At 37.5% G+C, this 27,649-nt stretch overlaps 1 protein-coding gene across 3 annotated transcripts in view; it reads right to left on the reverse strand.

Annotated features, from left to right (window-relative positions):
• LOC127623715 (regulator of G-protein signaling 6-like) overlaps positions 1-27,649 on the reverse strand; it is a 106,425-nt gene that overhangs the window by 34,795 nt on the left and 43,981 nt on the right. The window lies entirely within an intron of this gene.

A 27,649-nucleotide genomic window follows, 5' to 3' on the forward strand; every position in this document is an offset into this window, starting at 1 on the left:
CATCCATCAGAACCTCTTTGGTCTCCTGGGGATCTGCCGGCTCCGCCCTAGCCAGTCATGCTGGTTCTGCCTAGTTCCTTCGGTCCTGCCTCCTTGCCTGGACTTATGTTTTTCTTGTTTGTTTTGTGCCACCCACCTGTTTTCTCCACCCTCCCATCATGATGTTGGTCTCATGTTTAGTTTAGTTTTGTTTTGTCTTGTTTGCTGAACTCCTGGTAGTTCCTTGGGGGGACTATTTTAGTCTTAGTTTATTCTTGTTGTGGCAGAATAATGACACTCTCTGCCAGATGGTTATGTTTGTATATGTATTTGTATTTTCTCTCTCCTTCATGTCTCCCACAGGTGCAACACAGCAGTTAATATGCTCGATAATAGTTTGACGGCACCTGTCTACAATCTCCTTTTTCCAATTTCAAACCCCTTTCGTTTTCAGTCTTGTGCCATATTGTTTTGGTGCTAGCCATAGTCAGGGGTTTATGTCTTTAGGTTTATGTTTTTAATTTCTGTTTGTTCTCCCCTGTGAGTTTTTGTTTTAGTTTTCTTTCTTGTTGGTTTTGTAATTGTATTTTCGGTTTCCTTCCACTGTGATAAGTTTTGTTTATATTCATTATTTTTTAAATTTCACTTGGCTTCTGCATTTGGGTCCTTCCTCAAAAACTGTGACAGGTACACTAGGATCGGTCACATTATGCCAACTCACTCACAAGCACCATCTCCTATCAGACATATTTGCATCAGCTCCAGCATGTCTAATTTCCCCTGTGGTGTGACCGGAAGTGCTTTGTGTCAACAGCGTGGGAGAGCAGTGTTCATATCCCTTGTTGAAACCAGGAAGCAATCACGTTCGCATAATCAGTGACAAGTACAATTGCTCCAAATCAGATTATTTGGATAGAGAGGATAGAGTTTATAAAATATGCATGCCTATTCCTGTATATCAGCTGAAAACAACTCACTTCACAACTTGCTTTTGGTGCCCCTCTGTGGACATTTCACCCGGTAAATGGAAGTCATATACCAATACGCAAAACAACAGTTACCACTGGGGACTAAAGATAAGCCAATTTACTTTTTCGGATTTCACAGTGAGATCTGTCTAGCATATCTACAGTACTGTCCTCTCCCAGGTCTTTTGTTGAGCCAAAAAACAATTGTTGTTAGGTATTTTCTCACAAAAAAAGGGTTTAATTATAATTGCTACATACTAATTATAAAAGCTACTAACAAAAAGTAGTAAACTACTTTGTAGCTGAATAAAGGTATGCAAACTATGCAATAATTAAAATCATAATGAGGGCTTTTACATTCATTCATAGCATTACACATGAACAGCTTGACTCAGCATTACACAAATTTACACTTAATACTACTACATAAAACTAGAATTACCACAAAATTTGAAAACATCAACAGCATTTAATTAGACATTTTTCATAGCATGCTTGACTGTAAAGTATAGCCACATTAAAGCTGTACAAATATAAAAGAAAATACAAAAGAGCTTGTACTGGGAAAACTATACTGTTTTATCATTTGTCACCCTTAAAATGTTCTCTACTTTTAGTTTCTGATTTTACAAATGTATTTGTGCAAATTCACTTTTCAGTCATCTTTACACAAAAATTCAAGTCATGATGGAGCCACATATCCTTCCTTAACAAGAGTGAAGACAATTAAATAAACGGATGTAATTTCTTATCTCTCTAAGGGATGCTCTTCATCATGCCTCATGCCGGAATGTCACTCTATTTTCGTACAATCATCAGCACTCACTAGAGAGCTCTTTTTTAGAATTGGCTCTTGTATTGGTGCTATCCCAAAGAGCACTTAAATACGTCATAATCTGACAAAACACTGTGCTGTTCTTAATAGTTTATCATAGGACCGTCCTCCTTAGCACATGCTTAATGCAGCAATTAGTGTCAACGCTTGTTCAATGCAAGCTGGTTAAACAGCTTCCAGTTTGTGAAGAGTGTGTCAACATTTTACAAAGAAAAATGATAAGCCCCTGTACATAATTTAGCAAGTTCACTTGGGAAAAAAATTATTATTTCTTGGAAGAATCTACAGTAAGGTACCTGTATGATCAGCCAAGCCCAGCTACAATAATTCCGCTGCAGATTATGAATGGGGACAGCAGTAAAGGAGCATTGATTGGACTCCAGAAAGTAACTGTCAAGTAAGGATCAAGCATCATTCACTTGTCACATTATAAATGGAAAAATGGGTGCCAAAAAGGCAATTTTCTGTGATCAAAGAATGATCGCTCTCTGTGTTGCCTTGAGCCTTGATGCAAATGTAAACCACTGCTGTTAACAGCATTTTATTAAGCTCACTTGAGTGGTGGTTTATTTAAAAAAAAAAAAATGCTGGTATTGAGATAAAAGTTTATTTTACTTAGACATGCAGTTACAATTTCAAAAACAAGTAAATGTTAATGTAACATTAATTTGTCAATGGCATGGTAAGATATTTATGCGTAACCAAACATGGTCATGATGAGAAGATGACTTGTCGCTTTGTCTCTGAGGGTTCTGAATGACAGGCAGCCGCAGATGTGGGTGGTGGTTACATATCAGATTCACCCTTAAGAGCCCCTTCTCAATCAAGCCCATCTTTCAAACTTGATTACAACATGTCAAAATGGCCTGAAAATGGTACTCTTGCAGAGGAGAACAGAGAGAAAACAAGGACAGATTTCCAGCTGTCTCGAATCCGGTTTAGAGGCAAGGTCATTTGGAACTTAAGTAGATGCTGTAAAAGTAACTTCTTGCACACTTGATGAGAGTGTTGGGTAGTTTACTTCTGAAACTTAATTTGATTCTGATCACAAGTTACAGAACTACAATTGTAATCAGTAATGTAATTTTATTGATAATACTTTTTAGGTAATCTCATCTGATTACTTGTGGATTCATTTAAAAATCTTTAAAAATGTATTTGCAACCACAAGAATAATCTTGTACAGTTTTGACAATACTTAAAGAGAAAAGACAGACATTAAGATCCTTAAACTACACCTTTATTATCAGCACAGAGCCTGACATAAAGGGATTCCTATTGCATGTTTTGATGAAATTGTAAACATTAAATTTAAGTAGACTATACATAATGATTAACAAACAACGTAATTCATTTCCATTTCATGTAATCAATTTCAATCATTTAATCCATAAAATAGTAACTTTAATCTGATTAAGCACATTTTTAAATGTAGTCCAAAGCTGCGGTCACACTACACTTTACGCTCCATTAACTGCCATTCGGACACATCGCAATGTGGGTGATGGAAAAAAAACAAAATTTGCAATCTGCTGCATAACAAAGTTCAAGCTAGGTGAACTTTCACCTGCAAATTTGTACGCCAAGAAGAATTGTGACCAATAGAAAATAGAATATTAGATATTAGAAAATGATAGGATATTAGAAAGATGCATGTTTTACTGCTGCAGAGTATTGCTGTGAGTAGATGATATTTTAAAATAAAACATTTTAAAATGTTATATTATTTTTAAATTGTGATTTATTATTTATAATTGACAAAGGCAAGAAGGCATCGATTTCACATCAAAGCCTTGTGTTACCTTGTCTTAATTACAAGTAATGTAGTCTATTATTATCCAACACTGCTTGCTTGTCTGTGCTGGGTAAATCCATGAAATAAAAACACGGCACTTTGGAGCTGCATCAAGACTGGGCTCTGTAGCAAAGCAAATCTAGCACAGCGTGAGTTAGTTCACTGAGACAGGTTAGCGTTGCCATTGATAACAGCATGGGGAGCACTCCTGATGATAATATCTTTGCAGCATCCAGTGGCTCATCTGCTCAGTCCCTGCAGGAGATATGTGCACAATCGATTATGTTGATTTTCCACAGCCAGGTCCTGCTGAGTGACACTCAAGCGTGTCTCCCCAAGGAACACACTGATGTGACAAGCATTTCATATACTCAGAAGCGCCAGTATGACAGCTCAGAGACTCATAGTAGGACAATGATGTGTTATGAAATGTGGTCAAAGGATGCCCATAAAGAAACTAATTGGAAAAATGTGATCAAAGTGAACCTAAGTTGCCAGTTAGCATTTATTACTGTGAATTTAATTCACTTACTAATAATTACACTTAATAGTGACTACTGAATCTAAAACACCAAATAGAACATAACCAGAGAAGATGTTTCAAAACGTTCTATCCAGTCACTCAACGACTAAACAGGCAGCTTTTGTGTATGATGATCCCTTCTAAGGAAACTGTTTTCAGACAGGCGTCCATGGCACCATAAGATCCTCATCATCTTATGATCTAAAACAAATTCAAGTGAGTTTTTGAGATAATCAAGCAAATATTTAATGACTACAGAGCTTATTTCTTAATAGAAGGCAGCAATCTTCAGCTTTCTGACACAGTCTGTGCTGCAGCAGTCCCACCTGCAAACCACTGGCTTTCAATGAGTAGCCTTCCTGACTTCTGTTTTAAACACCTGGCCTCGCAGCTGGGATGTGAAAAAGCAGGCATGCAGATGAAGGAAGATCTCTGCTGATGTCATCTGTCATCAAAAAGCACTCTGTTCTTTGTATGTCGGAGGCAGATGTCTAAATGCAAACTCTCCACCTGGGACTTCAAGGTTTGCAGGATTTAAAGTCCTATAGAAAGAAGGCTGAGAGAACTGTCAATAGACAAACGAGAAAATCCCTGAGGGAGAGACTCTCTCCAAACTATACTTTATTTATTGCTCTTCTCTTTCTCTTTCTCACTCTCTCATAAAACTCTATAGGATTTTGAGGTCAAATCAGATCTCTGGTAATTATTTGATGCTTTACATACTCTAAAATACCTCTTGTCCTCTGTTTCAAGAAGTTTGCTCTTTGTAGAAGCCCATGTACACAGCAAAATAACTAAGGACACAACAGTTGTGTGTACATTTCAATATCTTGTGCATAATAAGCTGGTGTTTGACCATTACTAGATTAAAGGCATCTGTTGATAAATGTCTCAGTTGGCCAATTAAAAAAAGTGGTCATTTGCATACTGTCAATTACAAAGTACTAACATAATATAATATACAGTATATATCTATATTATAAAGATCATTAGTCACCCTGCTCTCTAGATATCAGCATCTGCAAATGAAAACCCATCAGCTTTTCCCATCGGCTGACCACTAATGCATATGATGTTTATGCATACATCAAATGCATATAATGCATATGATATATGCATATGATGTTTACTTTACTAACTTACAGTGCAAACAGAATATAAATGACAGAACAAGAGATTTCTATTCATTTTATTGCCATGGTGAAACCTGTTGATGCTCACTGACCCCACCCATGGGCCTGACTTTACTTTGCTTAAATTAGTTGACATTTTCTATATAGTGTGCTGTACAAAATTATTTATAATGTTGACAAATTATACATCTGTATAATTTGTCAACATTATTAACTTCTTTTTTTGTCTAGACTATATAGTAAATGTGAACTAATTTAAGCAAAGTGACATCAGATCTGGCTCTGCATGCACATCAACAGGTAAGCATGCATGTGTTACAATCATTAAGTTGAATTATGAAAATAGACAATATATGTGCTGCAAGCTGTTTCACATTTTTTCTCATCACCTGGTTTTTCTTCAAAAAATATTTTTTATTATATTACTTATCATCATCCATGTTTCATTCTGTCAAAAAATGTATATGTTCTGTGGTCTTGAAGTTGTATAGGTGAACTTAAATACATCAAAGTTTGCAATTTTGCAGTTTTCACACTACATTTTGAAATGACGTACATCGCACTGTGCATAACTGTTTCACCAATTATTTTGAGCTAAAATGACATGCTCTTTCACAGAGCAATGAGATTATGTTCATTTAGCCATATAGCTGGTGGTTATGGCACCAGAACTCACATTCACATTCTCATAAATGTGTTAAAACACCAAATCATCATTTTGTTGAGACTGCTTGAAGAACGACGAATGGTATGTAAAATCACAGTCAAACATGCATATAGCTTTCTGCTAATTAACACTGAACCCCTATCAACACAATGTTATTTACTTTAAAATAAAACAATATGATACTTTTATGGATAACTCTATTGAGTTTTTAAACAATATACTTTAACACTTACATTTGAGTAATTTAAAAAAATACTTTCTCTTATTTGAAAACAATCATTATTTTTGTAATTCCATTTGGAAAGTCTTGATGTTTCTTTTATCATGGTTCATATTTTAACATGAAAGGGGGAGCAAGACTTTAGACACATTGAAAGAATTGCCAGGTAACCTGGGTCAAATACATACAGTACATATTAAAAGCAATTCATTAATAATTATTACCTTTAAACTTAAAACTACCAGTTGGTGATATAATAGTGTACAAAATAGCATGTCAACAGCAGCTCTATATCAGGGTGTCATGATTTGCAATCAAATGGATCTTGGTAAATCTGAAAAGAATTGCATGCAAGCTCTGCCACACCACAGGTTAATCCACAAGACTGAGATAAAAAAAAAATAATTAAAACAAATGTTATAATCAGAAAAAAGCCTGACTATTAACTGTCAGACGAATGTATTGGCCATCACTAAAGGTCTGCCTTTAGAACACCTGAAGGTCATAAGCAAAGTCTAAACTGCTATCTGCCTTGCAAAGACGCATGGTTGATGCGGCTTGACAGCAACAGAGAGTGGTATTTCTTAATAAATATATGATAACAGAGTGGTCAGGATTTGAAAAGAAGCCAGAGACAGTTTAACAATCATGGACCCGCTCTTCCTCTGTAATGCACACCTCTGAAATGGGAATCATTAACTTGGCTCTAATGAGCCCTGATTTTCAGTCATCAGAGGAAGTATACATGGGCATATGTTTGTGATGTACTGTACACTTAAATACATTTTTGATTGATTGATTGATTCATTTATAGGGTTCCCATACTTTTTGACCAATGGCTTTAAAATCAATTATAGGGAAGAGATTAAATATTCTAGAGTTTAGTAAAACTTTAAAACGTTATGCTGACTAAAGAAATTGCTAAGACTTTGTACAATGTTTTTAATGTCCATTATTTTTCAGGCCTGTAAATCACATTTTTTCATTACACTTCCATACATTTCCAAGTATTCAATGATTGTGGGAACATTCGTTCATTCATTTACTTCATTCTCTCTTTATTTCTTTTATTTCTGCTGTTCATCTTCAAATTAAAGATAAACTTTTGTCAAATTTCCTAGGTCTCCCTGTTGACTGATTCAAAGACACAAGCATTTCCCTAAAACAATTCACTGCTCTCTAATCTCACTGATTCTCATGACTCGGCCCAGTGGAGCTGAACAGCAGTGGCATCTATTCTACACAGAGCCTAAAGCAATCCACCAAACAATGTCAGAACATAGCACAGATGAATTAGATACAATTTCCGGATTCAAAGCCAAGAAATCTCTGCCAAAGTTGACAGCAGCTCAGAAAGCTCAGATATAAAAGACAACATAAAACTGCAATTGACCTTATTTACTCTATTAATAAATGTCCCTGGTTTTGTGCCCAATTCACAAGTTCACGTTATTCTACAGAAGAAAAAATACCATGACTGCTTCTGAAACAGAAATACAATTTTTGCCAATGTAAACTTGTCCAGGTAGGCAGGGAAAGATAATATACCCAATAATATTGCAGCCCACTTTTCATGATCCAATCAAGTCCTGATGGGTTAAATTCAGTCCCACTGATTAACTCACATAATATGTCACTTTACAGAAGTTAAATATTAAATTTAGTTCATATAAAAATGAATATTAGGAGAAACACTGTACAGAGGCATTTGTTGGTTTAGATCTGTATCTGTATCTCTTTCTTTAATCATAATGGTGTTTTCGTGTGCTTATCCTGGATGTCTCAACCGAGAGAAAGACGTGAGATCACATAAACTCAGAGCATATACTGCTGCTGACAGGAAGCAATGGTTTATAATTAAAAAGTACTTAAATATTGATCTTTTCACATCAAGTGATTGTGTCACTTTAGAAGACATTAATTTAACAGCTTGAATCGTATGGATGATGTTTATGCTGACTGTCTGTTCTTTCTGGAGCTTCAAAAGTCTGATCACCATACACTTTCATTTTAAGGACCGACTGAACTGAGATATTTTTCTATTTTTCTTCAAATGTATTCTGTTGAAGTAAAGAAGTCATGCACACCAGGGATGGCATGAGAGTGAGTAAATTATAAGATAATTACATTTTTTGGGTGAACTATCCCTTTTGGAATTAACATTTTTAATTTATTCATACCATAAATAAAGAAAAGAAAAACATATATACATAGAATCAACATTTAAACCCCACAATTACCCCTCCCCCTCCCACCCTGATCCTCAACAAACCTTCCTGTGGTCACAATTTGTTTTTAATAAAAAATATATATATGTATAATAAATCACTCACATTTATACCTATGCCTCTCTCTCCACTGCCCCTCCCTGAGAGCCCTCCAAAAACTTTCCCAACAAACAAATCAAAGTTACCCAGTTTTCTAAATGACACTTCCTAAAAGCCGCCACACTCCCAGTCTCCATGCACCACTCCTGGCCGGGCGGCCAGCTCAGAAGAGTCCTGGCGGTTCCAAACTTCATCCATTTATGGATGATGGAGGCCACTGTGCTCATTGGGACCTTCAATGCTGCAGAAATTTTTCTGTACCCGTCCCCAGATCAATGCCTCGATTCAATCCTGCCTCTGAGTTCTTCAGACAATTCCTTGGACTTCATGGCTTGGTTTGTGATCTGACATGCACTGTTAACTGTGGGACCTTGTATAGACAGGTGTGTGCCTTTCCAAATCATGTCCAATCAACTGAATTTACCACAGGTGGACTCCAATCAAGTTGTAGAAACATCTCAAGGATGATCAGTGGAAACAGGATGTACCTGAGCTCAATTTTGAGTGTCATGGCAAAGGCTGTGAATACTTATGTACATGTGATTTTTATTTTTTTTTTTCTCGTTTTTCATTTTTAATAAATTTGCAAAGATTTCAAACAAACTTCTTTCACGTTGTCATTATGGGGTATTGTTTGTAGAATTTTTAGGAAAATAATGAATTTAATACATTTTTGGAAAAAGGCTGTAACATAACAAAATGTGGAAAAAGTGAAGCGCTGTGAAAACTTTCCGGACGTACTGTAAATGTCCAAATTAAACACTCTGGACACTTTTGTCCATACCGAGCGCAAATGCGAGATAACAGGGTGTAACTTAACTTCTCTGGTTAGTTTAATAGAAAGGCTTTGCAATGGCGAAATAGGGGCGACAACTTCCTGTTCAATACAAAACCATTGAGGGGCTCTCTCAGGTGGAAGTGACCAATGAGCCAAATGTCTCAGACCGAATGCAAAGTAATAAAACTAAATCTTAGGTATTCCTAGCCCACCTTTTTCAATCGGCCTATGCAATTTACTGAAATGTAATCTGGGACGTTTACCATTACAAATTAAGGATTTCACTATGCTACCAAATTGCTTGAAATAAGATTAAATTAATTTTAATAACATTAACCTTCCCAATCATAGATAAATGTAATGAAGCCCACTATCCCACATCGCTCAAAAAACTTTTTATTAAAGGGTCAAAATTAACTAATTAAATCACACAAATTTGTTTTGAATAAAATACCCAAATACTTAAAGTCCTGTTTAAGCCACTGGAAGGCACCCGTCTTAAAAGCCGTTACCGGGCAGTACGCTGTTAGAGCCAAAGCTTCGGATTTGGACCAATTAACTTAGAAAAGGAATTAATAATTCTGTGGAGGCAAGGCATATATCTAGTAGGGTCAGAGACGAATAATAAAATATAATCTACAAAAGCAAAAGCTTATGTGCCACACCTCCTGCCACAACCCTTGGAAAATCCTCCTCCTTTCTTATCGCAGCTGCTAATGGTTCCAGGGCAAGACAAAGCAATAATGGGGAAAGAGGGCAACCCTGCCGGGTGCCCCTTTCCAGAGTAAAATAATCTGAAATTAATTAATTAATTTGTACCGGCGCTGCCTTGATGAAATGCCTAATGTTATAAGAAGAGCTACGGCCCTGAATAAACCCCACCTGATCTATATGTATAAGAGATGTCATTCCTAACCAAACTTAATCGGTTAGCCAAAATGTTTGACAATATTTTAACGTCTAGCTGGATCAGGGAAATTGGACGGTAAATCTTACATTCGCTTGGAAATTTGTCCTTTTAAAGAATCATACTGATCCAGACCTGTGTCATGGATGGCAGAAGCTTTCATTTCTTTAATGATTCCGTATATATCTTTAATGATCTTCTAGCAAAAGTGGAGCCAATTCTGTAGCATAAGATTTAAAAAAGCGGCAAAGCCATCTGGCCCCGGAGACTTGCCTGTAGGCAAGGCCTTAATTACCTCACCAAGCTCCTCCAAGGTTATCTCAGAATCAAAATAATTTTTTTGCTCAGCCACTAGGAAGTTCTAATGGTTCCACAAAGTTTCTAATATCTTCATCAGTAGACGAAGACGTGGAACAACAGAGATCAAGATAGAATTATTTAAAAGTATTCTTTTAAAAGCATTAATATCAATGGCAGAGGTAAATATTTGACCACTGTATGATCCGACCCCTAAGTTCCTCCTAAGCCACACCCACAGAGGATACTGAGGACCAGTTGGTCTCCATATACTGTAAAGATTGATTTCACCCTTTAACATTTGTTGGAATTCAGGATTTTGCAAAAAGAATACATTAAAGCGCCAACTACATGATTTCTTTTTTTCTGTATGTGGCAACACCTTCAAACTCACCAGGGCATGATCTGAGACTAAAATGTTTTCAACTGAGAAATCAACAACAGATAAAATTAAGGACTTATATAAAAAACTAGCCGTTCACACATCTGAACCTCACATTACTCGAAGCACAGCTATGTGTACTCTGGCTTGACAGAACTCATTAGCACATTTCCATTTGTTCTCCAGCACTTTCAGGCCCAGATCTTTTGCATGCACTAGATATGAGCAAATGTAGCTTTGAAAACAGAACATGAGAAACATCATTTACATTGATCTCATGGTGAGAGTGCAGCATGCGCAAAGAGATTTGAAGCTTACCCAGAGAGTCTGCAACCTCTGTGATCAAGGTATTGTGACAATCTATGAAGGTAAACATGGTCACAGATGACACTGATACTGTAGCTCTACCTGTTTTAGCTATAGAAATAATAAAAAGTTCACATGGAGATTATAATCACACCTTTTTCCCTCCCAATTTATTGACATGTTGGCCTACATTAGGTCAGATGTTCAAATGAAACCAACTTCAGCATCACTGTCATAAGCAAGTGTTTCTATTTGTGCTTTACAAAGCAAATAATTACTGTGAAAATTATTGAAAATTGGCAAATTAGTTATGGTGGCCTGTTAACTGCTGATCTGCATCCATGGAAACAGAAAATAAAAATTAAGCAGTTAAAAATGAGTTTGAATTGTTTGAAAAAAAAAAAAGAGAGAGAGAGAGAAATACCTTAACTGAGAAGAACACTGAAATCGGACAAAGAAACAAAGCTAAGTAATCAATGGAATTAGCCTACATTCATTTTGTTCAATTCATAATCTGACCAAGAACATTCAACCATTCAAACACTGAGTATAAAATTTAATTTCATTACTGATAGCGAAACCTAAAATAAGTAAGTTGATTTGGGATGCTTTAAATAGGCAGCAACTGGCCACCCATATACTGTAGACCTGTCTCATAATTGATTTTAATAAAGTTTGAAATTAGCATGTTGCTAATCTAACAGTACAATATTCTAATAAGCAGAAAAACACATCGCACACAAATGTTGGTTTAAAAATATTTTTAATTTACACGATAATTTTTCTCCATCTTGTATCTTTTCTTTTTTTTCACTAAACACTGCATTTTGGAATTGCCCTCTCTGTGAAGAATATGTGCACATTTGGTCCAAACAAGGTGTTTGAGTAGGCAGCAAAATTAAGATGCCTACCCTTTTGATTAAGATTTTTAAGTCTTTTCAGGGAAATCGAACAACATTTAATGAGGTTTATGCTTAAAACCAAAGAGAGAGAGAGAGAGAGAGAGAGAGAGAGAGAGAGAGAGAGAGAGAGAAACTATGTGCCAATGGGGTAAGAAAAACAAGTGTAATTCAAAGGAAAGCATTTTTCTTACCCTAGTGCCAATTTTCTTTCTTGTTTCAGACTTAATATTTTATAATACCGTATATCTTGTTCTGGATGTTTAGATATTTTCCTAGAAAACAAGATTTTGTATTTTTTTTTGCAGTGTGATACTTCAAATGCTGCTTCCATATAGGCGGTTTGCTACGTTTTGGAACAGAGCACATAAGCATGTCTTTGGAATTAAAGAGCTAACCTTAAGGCATACAAAAGGGTGGCAATTTTATCACACAATATAAACATCTAAAGAGCAGTACTGGCAGCAAAACCGCAGACTTAAAAACAAATGTTTGCATGGTACGGAGTATATTACTTTCTTTTCTGTAATTAGATGACTAATGATGACAGATGGGCTGAAGGAGTAAATATATTCTTCTGTAGCAGATGATTTTACAGTTATTATTTTTGGGGTGTTTTGTCACTTCTTATAGGCAGAGATGAGGAAAGAGACTTTATTATTGGAGTGAAAGGGGAAATGGAATCAACCCAAAATGCAGGCCAGGCCAGACTCAAACCTGACTCTCCCACATGAACACTACGACTCAATGTGGCTAGATCCTTTAGGCCAAAGCAGTGATAAAATGGATTTTTGTATCTCTGAAAACACAGACTATAATCATAATGTAAAAAATATATATTTGAAGTGTATATTATGTAACTGGGCAGTGGGAATAGTAGTTCCCAGGAATAGAAGAGCTATAGGTGATGCTAGCTATTTTAATGGAATAATACCATGCAAATAATGGCCCTACTACCTGACCGATATCACTAAAATGCATGTCTGTGTAAACAGACCTTTACTTGAGATCACAGTCCTGTTGATTTGTGACATTAAGTTCAGCACCTAATTGCAGAGCACAATGTTTGATATTGACCTCTTCCTGTTTTTTTTTTTTTTTTGCTAGATAAAATGAAACAGCTGGTGTATAGCATGCTTGCTGTCAGCTGGAAAGCTTTCTTTTCCACCCAGTTCACTTTGGACAGTGTTCAAATCAGGAACATCTGATTCCACATTCTTATTGATCAGACAGCACCAGACATAAAGGGAGGATTCTATGGGAAGGCTTGGTAACATCCCACTCAGCCAGAGCTAAAGGCCATTTTGTGTAAGGCAAGACAAGGTGAAGCTGGACAGTGGCCCCTGAGATCTGGCCCTCATCACTGGAAGGAAATGGATGACATGTGTCAAAACTAAACCTAAATATAAGGATGGGGCTGACTGAGAATAATACATGTGGTTAACTTACCCAGAGCAAGGAGGAAATGCTTAAAAAGGCATGAAAAAAGGACCCAGTGACAGCTACTGAATATTTTATATAATTGTTAAACATTTATACAAGCATATATCACAGTGTGACATTCTAACAGCATGTTATAAATGCAATGGTCTAGTGTAGTGAACAGAATGCAATGCTTTGGCACAAATTTAAAAAGATGGAACTGGCAAACAATAGGAACCCTTTCATCTATTATTTGAAAAGGAGGTGCACCTGATTATCTCCCTGCATCAACATAAACATCATGCGTAGCTTTTTCAACATTCCACAAATCCACATTTTCTGTGCTTGTTATACATCTGCAGCCATTGTTAAGCAACGTGTATGTGGTCAAGGCCCTGCCTTTGATGATTTGTTATAATAAACAGCTTTTAACACAAAAGAACCAGAATATTGGTGGTAAGCAAGCAACAAACACTGAATTTGAAGTCCTGATTGTTTCAATACCACCAGATTGGACTAAACACATCCAAAACCAATGTAAAGTCTAAGACAGGATGGTTAATCAGGAATGTTTACCTGGAAACCCGAATTCACAGGGCGTTGAAGTCCGAAAATTTTGATAGAGGAATACATCTTTCCATCACTTAAGAGTCCAATTCCTAGGTCCCTGATTACATTATCCCTCAGTGGCCCAATTACAGCTTGCACTCTCCTCACCTTTATTTGCCAGATCAACACACCATGCAAACCAAAGACTAAAAATTTCCAAGTAGTTTGGTTTTGTTGGCCCCATAACATAATACGTGTCACTGAATGAAGCAGTTAGCTTGTCTCAAGAGCCCTCAACAGGTGCTCCATGAGCTATAAAGTCTAGTTTCTGATGGTCACTGCAGTAGGGAAAAGGCCAGACAGAAAACAAGAGTCAAAGACTACAGTCTCGGCAGCATATACATAGGAGGGGAAGGGAATTATTGATGTGTGTTACGTGTTTAAAAGATGTTAGCGGGATGATTGCGTAACAGTTAAGTGAGATACTGCGGCTAGATGAGCAGGTGGGAAAAAACAATCATAGAAACTAGGTCCTTAACGTTGAAAACGTTTATTCAGTCACCGAAGAGTGAGGACGTTACAAAATATATAGTAAATGTAAAAGAAAAGAAAACATGAATAACCAACTCTTAACTCTTCTGAAATGCAGCTGGCTCAGTAAAGCCCAGGGTTCTCGTTAATTTTGGTGATAGATAATGTGTTACAGCCGCAGATCACACCAGTTGCGTTTGACAAATGCATTAGTCTGGATGTTTCCACAAAGCACAAGTGCTTCCTCACAAACAACATATGATCCCTGCAGTCCTTTTAAATGCATCTGCATTATTTTCTACCTTTATCCTGGATGGCCAGGAATGGTATGGTAATTGGTATTTTCACAAATGAAAAAGGAAACCATTAATGAAAAGGCTCATCAAACCATCCTTTAAATCCCATCCCATGAAATCATAGTTGGAGTTTTATAGCTTGTCCCTGAGTGTTTGCTTTTAGTAGATTTTTACTTTACATTTAATTTACATTTTGCAGGACAATGGACCACAAATATTGATGACTCATCTTCTACTTCACATATTTTTGTTCAGGTGAATGCTCTTTAGAATGAGGATGTCCCTCCCGCTGCAACTGACCAGCAAGCAGCATATCATGGTTCATGTCTGTGATGTAACAAAAGTTTATTGGCTATTTAAAAAAAAAAAAAGTGTGCATGTGGGGGGTTCAATATATCGAATGTTTCAATAGGAAATCAACACAGGACAGAAAACTTCATCGATCAGGTTTTTAAAGACCATATACTGTAGGAGATAGGAAATACTGGATGATTCAGTGTTCGATCCTGACTCCATTGACAATCAATTATATATTGATCTAGCATTTATTTGGTTTTGGAAAATTCAAGCTCGACAGAGTTCTGTTAACTGTTAATGCACAGTATGATATATAGATTTGAACATACTAATAATTCAGCTTGATTTTTCATCTGTTTATCATCATTCACACTAAGAAATTAACTGATTGGGGACATTAAACAAGTATTTCAGTATTTTAATAAATCATACGACATATGGAACAACAAAAACACACCACGGTCTTTTCCTTCAATTGCCCTATTCAATCAATCTCGAGCAGGAAAGACACCTTAGCTTCTCCCTGTCTGACATCCAATACTATTTAGAGGAGCTGTGCTGTGATGGTTCCATGTCTCATCCACACGATCTCCATCGTCCCATCTGTTCAGATAAATTGATGGAGCTCAGAGAGTGTCTTCTCAATGAAGTCCCCCATGAGCCAGCTATTAATTTTCTCTAAGACCTTGAGTTATTCCCCATGCTTGACAGGAGCATCTATTCTGCAAGCAACAGCAGTTCTGCTCATGTTTACACAATGTTAGTATGGAAAGGCTAAGTGAATAGTACACTTGTCTGTGTGACTATATGGGATCAGGGATTAATAATGGGGATGCAGCAAGAGCTGAACAGTTGTCCTCTCCACCAGAAAGCTGCACTACAAAACACACTCATTCTACAACTCCTTGCCCTACTGGTCACCTAGAGGTCTGTATTTTAGGAAACATGAACAGTTGGGTACAAAGGACAAAACTTTGAATAGATGTTTCGCCATGGCTTTATATCTCATTCTTTATTAAGTTATTGGAGCGCAAATTAGCATACTTATCCAAGATGTTATTTTTTTTAAATAACTAAGTCAAAAAGGTAATTAAAACTCAAGCAACAAGTTACATATTTCAACTGATTAACCCCTCCATTACCAAAAACATCTTGCCTTTGAAACAGTACAGAAAGTGAGGGGATTGAGCAAGTAAGCATAGGCCAGTCTCAAGGTCAGATAGACAGGTGAAAAGCCTAACTTCTGAAGTTCTAAAAAAGAGTCAAGGAAGACACGGCTACATTCATTAAAATTAAATTAAGATGAATAGCCATTGTGAAGCACTGTCATCAGAAAGTAATTTCTATCAGCACAGTATGGCCAGAGATAGTGACAGGCCATTACAAGTTTAGCCTAGTGTCTGCTGCTGCTGTCCTATGGGAGGACACAGAACAAAAGAGACAGAGAGGAAAAGTAACGTGGGACAAGCAAGAAGGCATTCAAGAGTAGTAAACAGCAAATTAAGGAGCGCTTAACAAGGAAATTAGTGTATATTCTCAGGATCTGGTGCTGGATGAATTTGTCCGCCACAGTTATTTTTCGGATTCTGTTGATCGCTTTATTTTTAAGGTTTGGAAATACAAGCATGAAGTAAAATGTTCAGCCCATTAGCCTCTTTGAGAGGAAAATTAATCCTGACCACTTGATTTTAATCGAAGGATAATTTACCTTGTAAAAAAGGAATAAAGAGAGAGACCCACTGAGATCTTGAATGGCACACTGGGATTCATAAATCTGTAGCAGATGTATTGGCTGGAGTATGGAGTTTGTTCATATGCATGGAAGTCAACAATTTGTTTTTAACAATTAACAGTAACCACGCTTTTCGTGGGCAGCGCTGAAGGGTTCTACAGTACAACTGCAGCCTCTAGAGGCAGTGCCGGCACTACCCATTAAGCAACATGTGTGGCTGCAAAGGGCCCCCGTGTCCACCAGGGGCCACCCTACAGTACCACACCAACTAATTATTTGAGGTAAGTGTATATAGCACTGGGCACACAGCCCGGATATATGCACGCCAATAGTCTGATGGAACCTCTAAAAACTATTCAAAATATTACATTTGCTTTGAAGGAAACATATGGAGTAGATAAGTATGTGAATTTGACAAAGTTTGAATTTGATTAAGTTACTTTATAGACATCCGGTAGTGGAGGTACAAACGAATGGATTAATTTCAGATTATTTTACTCTGGAAAGGTGCACCCAGCAGGGTTTCCCTCTTTCCCCCTTATTGTTCTGTCTTGCCCTGGAACCCATTAGCAGCCACGATAAGAAAGGAGGATGCTTTTCCAGGGGTGGTGACGGGAGGTATGGCGCATTAGCTTTTGCTTTACGCAGATGATATTTATTATTTATCTCCAACCCTACAAAACCTATGCATTGCCTCCACAGAATTATTAATTCCTTTTCTAAGTTTTCAGGATACAGAGGGAATTGGTCTAAATCCAAAGCTTTGGCTCTGATATCCTACTGCCCAGTGTAGTATCATACATGCAGAAGAATTTAAACGAGATGATTTGAATCTAGGATTTACACAGTCTTAATACTGGAATTCCACAATGTCATAAATTAGATGGCCCAGGCACCAACATTGCTCAGAAAGGCCCCTCTACACGATCTCCTGAACTTCCACACAGAGTTAAAGCAGATTTCTCGTCGAAAGGTTTCCAAAAGACCATCAGATTTGCACGACTTCAAAACTAACACATTTCATCTTAATCCAGGAACATTCTACACAAAGGCACAGTACTTTAACGATGTAACCTTCTAAAATGTACAGAATGCATTTAAATCCATGATTTATACAAAACCTAGGCTTGCTAGGGAATTCAGAAAATTGCTTTGAACTGTGGTAACTTGTATAACTGACAATTTAATGATTATAGTCTGATGTACCTCTTTAAAAGGTGTGTAATGTTTTATCCATGTTGTACAACCAAGGAATTGCCAGGGGACGGAGGAGCCCGGCCGCCTGGAAGTGGAGGAACAGCCGCCGACCGCGAGGGGAGAAGGGCCGCTGCCAGGGGTGGTGGAGTCCCCTACCAGCCACTAAAGTGCGCTGGATGATGCAGGAGGGGAATCCTCTGGCATTACCGCCCTGAGGGAGTTCCCAGAGGGGGATTTCCCTCAAGAGCAGTCACGTTACGAAACTCTTAAGCACGCCTTTGACCAAGTGAGTGTAATCGATGGCCAGAGCTCCAGCCTGATGTCACCCTTACATATCCATATGTTTCAATTATTGGAGACCAGTTGTATCAAGTGATGCAGGACACTCAAACTCAGGAAATACAACCCAGTTATTAGTCCTGAGGAGCCGCCGGGAAAGGCGGCTCACCATAATCCTATGGCGGGTCACTTAGGACAAGAAAGAGCACTGGACTGGTTAATGGCCCACATTTATTGGCCAGGTATTCATGGGGATGTGCAAAGATAGTGTGCGGCAATCTGCGAATGTCAGTTGATGAATCCACCTGCCACCCCATGAACGTCGTTATGCCTGCTACTGCTGATCAAGGCCCCCCACGAAAGGACTTGTGTGGACCTCGTCGGGCCATTTGAGCAGTGAGCACATGGACACTGGTTTGTATTAGTCCTGGTGGATTATGCAACACGATATCTGGAAGCAGTGCCTCTACGCAACATCTCAGCATGCAGTGTTGCGGAGGCACTCTTTAAAATGATCTCCTGGTTGGGGATGCCGAAGGACATCTTCACTGATCAAGGCACAACCTTTATGTCACGTACACTGTGCAAATTGCTGGGGATTAAATCGATCCGCACCAGCATTTACCACCCGCAAACTGATGGGGTTGTTGAACGATTTAATCGAACCCTGAAAAATATGATTCGTAAGTTCGTAAATGAGGACGCTTGAAACTGGGACTAGAAATGGCCGTAACCCCTAATATTTGCGGTCAGAGAGCTTCCACTGGGATTTTTCCCTTTGAGCTCCTGTATGGACATCAGCCCTGCGGGGTGCTTGACATCATACGGGAGGCGTGAGATGAAGGACCTTCCCATAGCAAGAATGAAATTCAGTATGTCCTTGATCTTCGAGCAAAGCTACACACAAAAATGTTCTCCAAGCTCAAGCGAGACTAAGCCGGCTCTATAATAGGGGTGCCCAGCTATGGGAATTTGCACTAGGAGACAAAGTACTTGTATTACTACACACATCAAACACGAAATTACTCGCCAAGTGGCAAGGACCCTTTGAGGTTACACGGTGAGTCTGTGATCTCGATTATGACGTCAAATTTACCACCTCAACCTCCTGAAATTATGAAGAGAGGAGGTCCCCGTGTCCATGGCGACAGTAGTTCTGGAGGGGGTGGAGCTCGGGCCATAGGTGAAGTTCAAAGCAGATTAATTCACCCCAGTCTATTATGGAGACCACCTCTCACCATCCAAGTTCGTGGGGTTGGTCAAGGTGCAGAACGAATTTGCGGATGTGTTCTCTCCTCTTCCTGGTCGTACGAACCTCATACAACAACATATCGAGACCACACCAAGAGTGGTAGTGCAGAGTCGGCCGTACCGCTTGCCCAAACACAAGAATTAGAGGCAATGCTCGAGATGGAGGTAATATAAGAGTCGCACAGCGATTGGGCCAGCCAGAGGCACACCCTATACAAACCGGAGCTGAACGCTGAATAGCTGTTTATGTAGTAGTCTGAGTTTATGTTATCTGTTATCCCTGAAGCTGATGAGTTTAATCTAAAGTCCATGAGAAAAGGCAGAAATGTGTTTGAAAACCTAAGAATAAAAGTCAACTCACATGGACTGCAATTCCGACTCCTGCGTCCTCCTTACCCCTTGAGACTGAGAACCTTACACATGTATTTATTTAATAAAAAATGGTGCAACTATTTAGCATTTTTAGAAGGTTCTCGGGGAGGGGCAGTAGAGGGAGATTTGTATTTTTAAATGTATGATTTTATTTTTGTATATATTCTCAAGTGTTTCCTCTTGTCTGTTTTTAATATTATTATTTTTTTTTTATTTGTATGTGTGTATACTTTCAATTTGTGTTGCACCACTGGATGTTTCTAGTGTGTGTGTGTGTGTGTGTGTGTGTGTGTGTGGTGTTCAGGTGGAGGGACATATAACTTGATTCTGTGTGTGTGTTCTGTTTCTTCAATCCTGTTTTTTGATTCAATAACATTTTAATATAAAAAAAAAGAACAGAGGAAACCAATTAGAACATTCCATTCATTATCTGTGCTTGCTGTTTGTCTATAATCTAGAAGTATTCAGCGGATACATACACAAACACGAGAACTTCACAGATCTTCCTCAGTATGTCTGATATTAACATGCACGGACACTTATGAGAAGCATGAGCATATACATAGGGTTAATACATGCAATGCAGGAGCACACTGACATAGTGACTGATGTCGTCCTGAAACAGACTTCCTCCCCTCCAAATCCGTTAACAAGTGGTCATAGAAGACGCAATTAAACGACCAGGTGTAAACAGGAATGTGTCTCACCTGTGATTGGATTACCTGAGATGCATCTTAATACCAGGTGGAAATCGGGTGTGAGAGACATCTCTGTGACATGTGGTTTTAAGCAACAAGGTAATACTGATCACATTCCACCCAGACTGCACCCTGGATCTCTGCATTGCCACACTAAGGGTTCAGTGAATCTATCTGCCTTGATTAACGTGCTAAGATCAGGGTTGAGTTGACAGAAAGCCAATGAAAGCCTTAAAGGCCCTTATGGAAACCCTTCTCCTGTGCACTCAGTGGCTAAATGAGTTGTGAAAAGCAGCGTCAATAGTACTCCATGATGATATTGCAAGTTACAGCTGGTTGCTCAGAGGTCCATTTATTTTACATAGGTTATATTTGTATAAAAATTTTCCCGGAGGAACATTTTAGTGGTATTTAATAAAAAAACATTATGGTGCACTTGGAAATGAAAGAAACATTTAAAGGAATTAAGCAATGACTTTAAGGCCCCTTTATAGATAATTCTAAATCAGCCATTTTGTGACTTTGCAGGTATTAACAGATAAGCTGTACAAAATAAGCAGAGACAAACATAATAATAGTAGTTGATGACTCATATGGTTAATCTAAATCAACACATTTTGGTGCCTCAAAGTATTACATCATGTTGTTATAACTTAATTTTACAAATTGCATATTCACAGGCTCTCTTTACTCCTCCAAGTAAGTTTGGCTGGCTTTACCCTATAATACATTCAGACAAATTTGAGCATTTAATATGACACAGCAATAACATATCTACCCAAGAGGCTCTGCGACCAGTATATTCTCCCAGCCAGCTCACAAATAATTAATTCAAACTTTGATACTGCCTGATGATACTAACTAAATTACTATCAGATTGATTGTGTTTTATTACATAAACAACCACTTTTTCTTTTTTTTTCCATTATTCTAATATTGTTTTTTCACTTTGGTTTCCAAGGCAGTTAGAGACAGTACAAAGCCTCGGGAATATGAAGGGATTTAGTCAATATCAAATCTCTCCTAATGTTTAATTCTCAAAACAGACTAAATTTATCCGCATAAAACAACACTGATAATTAGGATAGCTCAACTCAATTTACTCACCCTCACTTCATTCCAAACAAATGTTTATTCTTTCTTCCTTGGAGCACAAAAGGAGAAGTTTAGCAGAATGTCTAAAAGCTGCTCTTTCTCATAAAATGAAAGGTGACTTGAGATGGGGCTGTCACGCTCCATAATTGACCAAAAAGCACCATAAAAGTAGTCCATACGATTTGTGTGCTATATTGCAAGTGATCTGAGAAAAAAAAAAAAACATAGGGGTGTTGAAAGACATGAGAATAATAAATTAAGACAAAATCAGTATAACTGTCTTTAACTTGACATTTGATCATTATGAAGCTAATTAGATTCCCTACTTTATTAATAACATCACAAATATGAAAAAGAGTAGCCGTATGTGTGCTTACAGTAGCTAGCAAAAGGCAGAGACAGAAATTCTGCCACATGAAGTGCTTACACTTACAATCATTCACACACCCAGTGAATGATCCAGCAACAGATCTGGGTCACTTTAAAAAATGGAACATTTCATTCTCCAGTTACCAGCACCAATTGCAGTAGCAGGATATTGGATCATAAGGAACTGAACAGGTGCTCAATAATGCAAGACTTCCTCCCAAGAGCAGCTAAAGCGAAGTCTTCCTGTGGTGAAGCTATAACTGGATAGAGGATCTGTTTAACTACAATATGGACACTAATGTGATTTATTAGTACAATGCTTTACTGTAACAATACTCCTTGGCAACTCTTCATAATAGTTAAAGACCAAAAAAACAAACTGCAACAAAAATTGATACACTTAGACATACATAGGTAGAGTGTGGGGGTGGTACATCGAAAGCAGTATGAGTAAAGTGCCTAATATAAAACAGTATATGTAAAGATCTAAATTCTGTCCATGACCCAAGTGTTGAATCCCTCTCAGAGCACACTGACAGCACAGCAGGTAAAGAGAACAGAACAGCCAGGATGGGCAGAGGTCAGTCTTTTTTTTTTTTTTTTTCTCAGATATCCTGCTCTGAGATTTAGTTTCAGAGGCACACAGCCTTCTCCCAGAACTCACTGTTAAAGCAACTGTACATACATACATACATAAACATGCACAAAGCCTTTGTATTCCCCCCACCAATGTCCATCCACTGCTCAGATGGGAACAGACTTCAGCCAGTCAGTGTCTAACACATGAATTCCAAGCCAGGTTCTGTGCATCGCAAACAGCCTTTTCTGAACACTCAGGGGCAAATACTTGTGCCACTTTTGAGCACAGTTTTTAAGAGCAAAAGCCTTATTCACACTAACCACCCAAAATCCAGTTTGGTCAAGGTGATAAATGTGTTAGTATCTAAATTAAGTCACTCGGTATGTTTACATGCGCAATCATAATAGAGGAACAGCAGGTTTTCTTAATCTGTCTGTCCAAGTAGATATTAGACAAATACAAAAATTTTATATTTGAAGGAAGGATGTTACCTGTTAAATACATGCCACGCATCACATCTCTCTTTCTTTCCAACGGCAAGGCCAATTATGTTCCGATAAATGTGTACACATGCTGGACAAAGCTGAGCTATCTCGGTCTGTAAATCTGATTTTACAAAAATCTGGCTGGAATACATTCAACTTGACTAAAGTGTTTACAATGGTTGTTGATATAATTTAGTTTGATTAATTATATTTTAAAAAAATAACTCTTTAAATGTTAATTTATTAAAAAGTGATATTTCTGTACATTTCCTATTGATAGTAGCAGAAGTAACTCTGATCAAATTATGATGAAATGATGGAGAAGAAAATCATGCTCATGTGACCCTGCGTCGTCCTGCGCAGACGTTGTGTTTTATCTTTGATATATGCTATGGATAATTTCATTTCATTTAAACCGGCTGATTTCAGTTTAGGAAAATCTGGGCTGTCAGTAAAGGGTTCAACATTGATGCATGGAGTCATGTGACAAAACAATATGGTGCCAATCACAGCAGAGTTTGTCTTTGGGAGAAACACCATAAAACAACATCTCGTAAAAAATATTCAATACGGTTTTACATTGTCGCCTGTTTGAGCCTAAAGACTAGAGTCTAGTTTCATCTGAATTTATTTTTTTAAACATTTTGAAATATTTGAGTAATTTATCGTGAAACAGCACACTGCTAAACACAATGACTACTTACGAAGACTATAGGTCTTTTTTCCCCATAGAAATCCTATATTAACTCTTTATTGAAAACCTAAGAATAAAAGTCAACTCACATGGACTGCAATTCCGACTCCTGCGTCCTCCTTACCCCTTGAGACTGAGAACCTTACACATGTATTTATTTAATAAAAAATGGGGCAACTATTTCGCATTTTTGGAAGGTTCTCGGGGAGGGGCAGTAGAGGGAGATTTGTATTTTTAAATTCATGATTTTATTTTTGTATATATTCTCAAGTGTTTCCTCTTGTCTGTTTTTAATTTTATTTATTAAAAACAGACGCTTTATATGGAGTTTAAAAACAAGTTGCATTTAAAACTTTTCTGAGACCAGTGCAGATGGACAACAAACTGGAGGTTAAGTCATTCACTAAATAGGGAGTAAGGGAGCAAAGGTGCATCCTATAGCTTTCTATGCAGCCAAGTGAATTAACTCCAAACTTTCGACCAAAAGTTCAGTTTCAGACAGCAGATGGTTTGCACTACTCAATATGGCTGGCAGACATGGGACAATGATAATCAGTCATAATTACATCACTGAACATCGTTTCAGTCTGAGAATACATAAAGAGACAGAAGCAATTGAGACAGACTAAATAGATATAAGAACTGTGGCGAATTCTCTAAGAAGCTTGGAACATCCTGTCTGCCAACAACCAAGAAAAACTGTATCCAGGTGTACAAAGGAGAATTGGTGCTGTTTTAAAGGCAAAGGTGGTCACACCGAATATTGATTTGGCTTTTTAATGTTTACTGGACTTTGTATGACATTAAGTGATAAATGAAAACTGTTTATGTCATTATTTTTTGAAGACATCCTCACTATGCAACATTTATCCCAAGTGCCTAAAACTTTTGCACAGTACTGTAAGTCAAATCAATTCAAATAATTTTTGTATGTAAAGTTTTTTATTTGTGCTTTTCCCAATACAAATAGTTCCAAAGCAGCTTTAAAGAAAATCAGCTGTAATGTCTGTAACGTCTCAAAAACATGAATAACCAACATTCCTTTAAACATAATAAACAGTTTGATAAAAAAAATCTGACATTCTATTGCTTGTTATTATTTAAACTATTTGCTCTAAAAAAAAATTTTTATTATTGCATCTTTATTAAGGGCTACTAGTCTGGAGGTTATAACCGGGTATATATACAGAAGTGAGGTGCAGTCAAGCACCCTTTCGATATTTTAAAGATTTGTTTCAGGTGCTGCCTTCTCCACAACCAAGCATTCAGAACTGACCTGCAATACCAAGATTTTGTTCATGCATATTCTGCTTCAGAACCATTTATTTAGCTGTTTTTGCACTATTATCTGATTTGCATAATTCCATTTAGCCCACTAAAACAATGCAGAGAGCATGTGCAAATAAACCAAACTATCAGTGGGCGGTATTCATTCATAGTGAACCCCCCACCATTCCTTCCTGCTCGTCTCTTGTGAAGTATAATTTAGTGTAATTAAAAGTCCATTAGAAAATAATGACAGCATAAGGTGCAACATAGCAGCAGGAAAATGACACCGCATTTCTTGGAAGCTGCCATGCTGTCTCTGTCATTTTCACACCACTGTTTCCTTGAGGCAGCAGGTATTACCGAGAACAGTATGGGATGGTGAAGCTGAGCCATAGTAAAAAAATAGTCCAAGACATGTAGTTGAAGCACTGCTAAGACAAAACATATGCAATTATTATAGGCAGTGTCAGAAGCAAGCATTTTTACACCTGTTTTCCTCACTTTATTTATTCTTAAGGCAGGTGATATGTAATTTGTTTTACTAGCTGGCTTGTTTGCTTCAATGCACACCTATATGTTATTTTATAAGCAACCATTTAATCAATCACAGAAGCTCAGTTGGCAAATTAACTCTGGCAGTTTACATTTACATTTATGCATTTGGCAGATGCTTTTATCCAAAGCAACTTACAGTGCACTTATTACAGGGACAATCCCCCCGGAGCAACCTGGAATTAAGTGCCTTGCTCAAGGACACAATGGTGGTGGCTGTGGGGATCAAACCAGCGACCTTCTGATTAACAGTTATGTGCTTTAGCCCACTACGCCACCACCACTCCGGCTAATGTCATTTTCAAAATCTACTGACAGTCTTGTCAATGGATAGAGCACATTTTCTGTTTTCAAAGTTTTGTGCTGAAAAGTGTAAAGTTCTGTATCACAATCAAATGTAAGACTTTTTAAGACCTTTTTCAAGACTTGAACAAATAAAATGAATACTGTATCCCCATACAAAAACAAACCCAAACAATGTCAATTAATCTGCCAATAGTTTTTTTTTTAATTGGAAGCGTATTTGAAATGTTCTTAGCCTTTCCTTCCTGTGATGGGAAGGGCCAGACAGAGGCTAAAAGAGCCCAAATAAAATTTCAGATGCACTTTATGGTGCAACCAAAATACCAACCAACCAACCAACCAAAATCTGAAAGACGCAGCACATGCATTTATTTTATTGAATCATATTCTTTTGAAGTTTGATAATCACATTAGGTCATTTCACGATTCCCATCTTTCTGCCCCCAAATTGAAGGCCTCTTTAAATGATAATTAAGACTTTTGTTATATAATTTAAGATATTTAAGACTTTTTATGACCATACATTTTGGAAAACTAAATTTAAGACATTATAAGACTTTTTAAGGATCTGTGGGAACCCTGTTGTTCACCTACCACACCAGTCTTTAAAAATCTTATCGACCATTAAAAAAAAACATCTTTGTCAACCACTAAGTGTATATTTGACTGAGCATTCACTTATTCAGCACATCTTTTTAAATGATTTAAACATGTAAGAACTGGACATACAAAACTCACTGCCTTAACCTAATGAATGTGGATGCAGATTTTATTGGCTCTGCTTTAAGTTTTTGATGCCTTCCAAAACATACAGTAGCTTACCCAGATATTGTGTTGTATAGACGTTGTTATGGCCTCACCCTGCCGGAGCATAAGAAAGAATCTTTTGAAATTAACTGAAAGCTCCAGTGCTTTTTACTTCATTCATCTAATTTAATGGCTCACTATAGAGTGGAGACAGCAAAAATCCCTGCCCTTCAGGCTCCTGTAGTCTCCCTGATTGTACCCTTAATAAATCTGCAATTTTCTGTAAAACTTCTACCCAAGTAAATTAATAATAGCACTGTCACAAAACATTTAAATAAATTCAACATATCTATCACAAGTTGTGATGTTTCAATTATTTTAATGTTGTTGACATTAATACTGTAAATGTATTTAGTGAACATAGGTATGACCATGTCTGTAATGTGATATTTTAAATTAAATGGAAGGAAGAGTACAACAAAGGGTTGCTGACAAAATAAAACAAGACCACACTACCACACTAATGAAAAAGAGATTAAAAACAATTAGCAGGAAATGTTGAGAAAGCACCTGAGAAAGTCTGAATGTGTGATAGTCCTTTTTTTTGTACAAATATATATATATATATACACTCACCTAAAGGATTATTAGGAACACCACACTAATACTCTGTTTGACCCCCTTTCGCCTTCAGAACTGCCTTAATTCTACGTGGACATTGATTCAACAAGGTGCTGAAAGCATTCTTTAGAAATGTTGGCCCATATTGATAGGATAGCATCTTGCAGTTGATGGAGATTTGTGGGATGCACATCCAGGGCACAAAGCTCCCGTTCCACCACATCCCAAAGATGCTCTATTGGGTTGAGATCTGGTGACTGTGGGGGCCATTTTAGTACAGTGAACTCATTGTCA

Source organism: Xyrauchen texanus, chromosome 30, assembly GCF_025860055.1.
Source record: "Xyrauchen texanus isolate HMW12.3.18 chromosome 30, RBS_HiC_50CHRs, whole genome shotgun sequence".
Lineage (NCBI taxonomy): Eukaryota > Metazoa > Chordata > Actinopteri > Cypriniformes > Catostomidae > Xyrauchen > Xyrauchen texanus.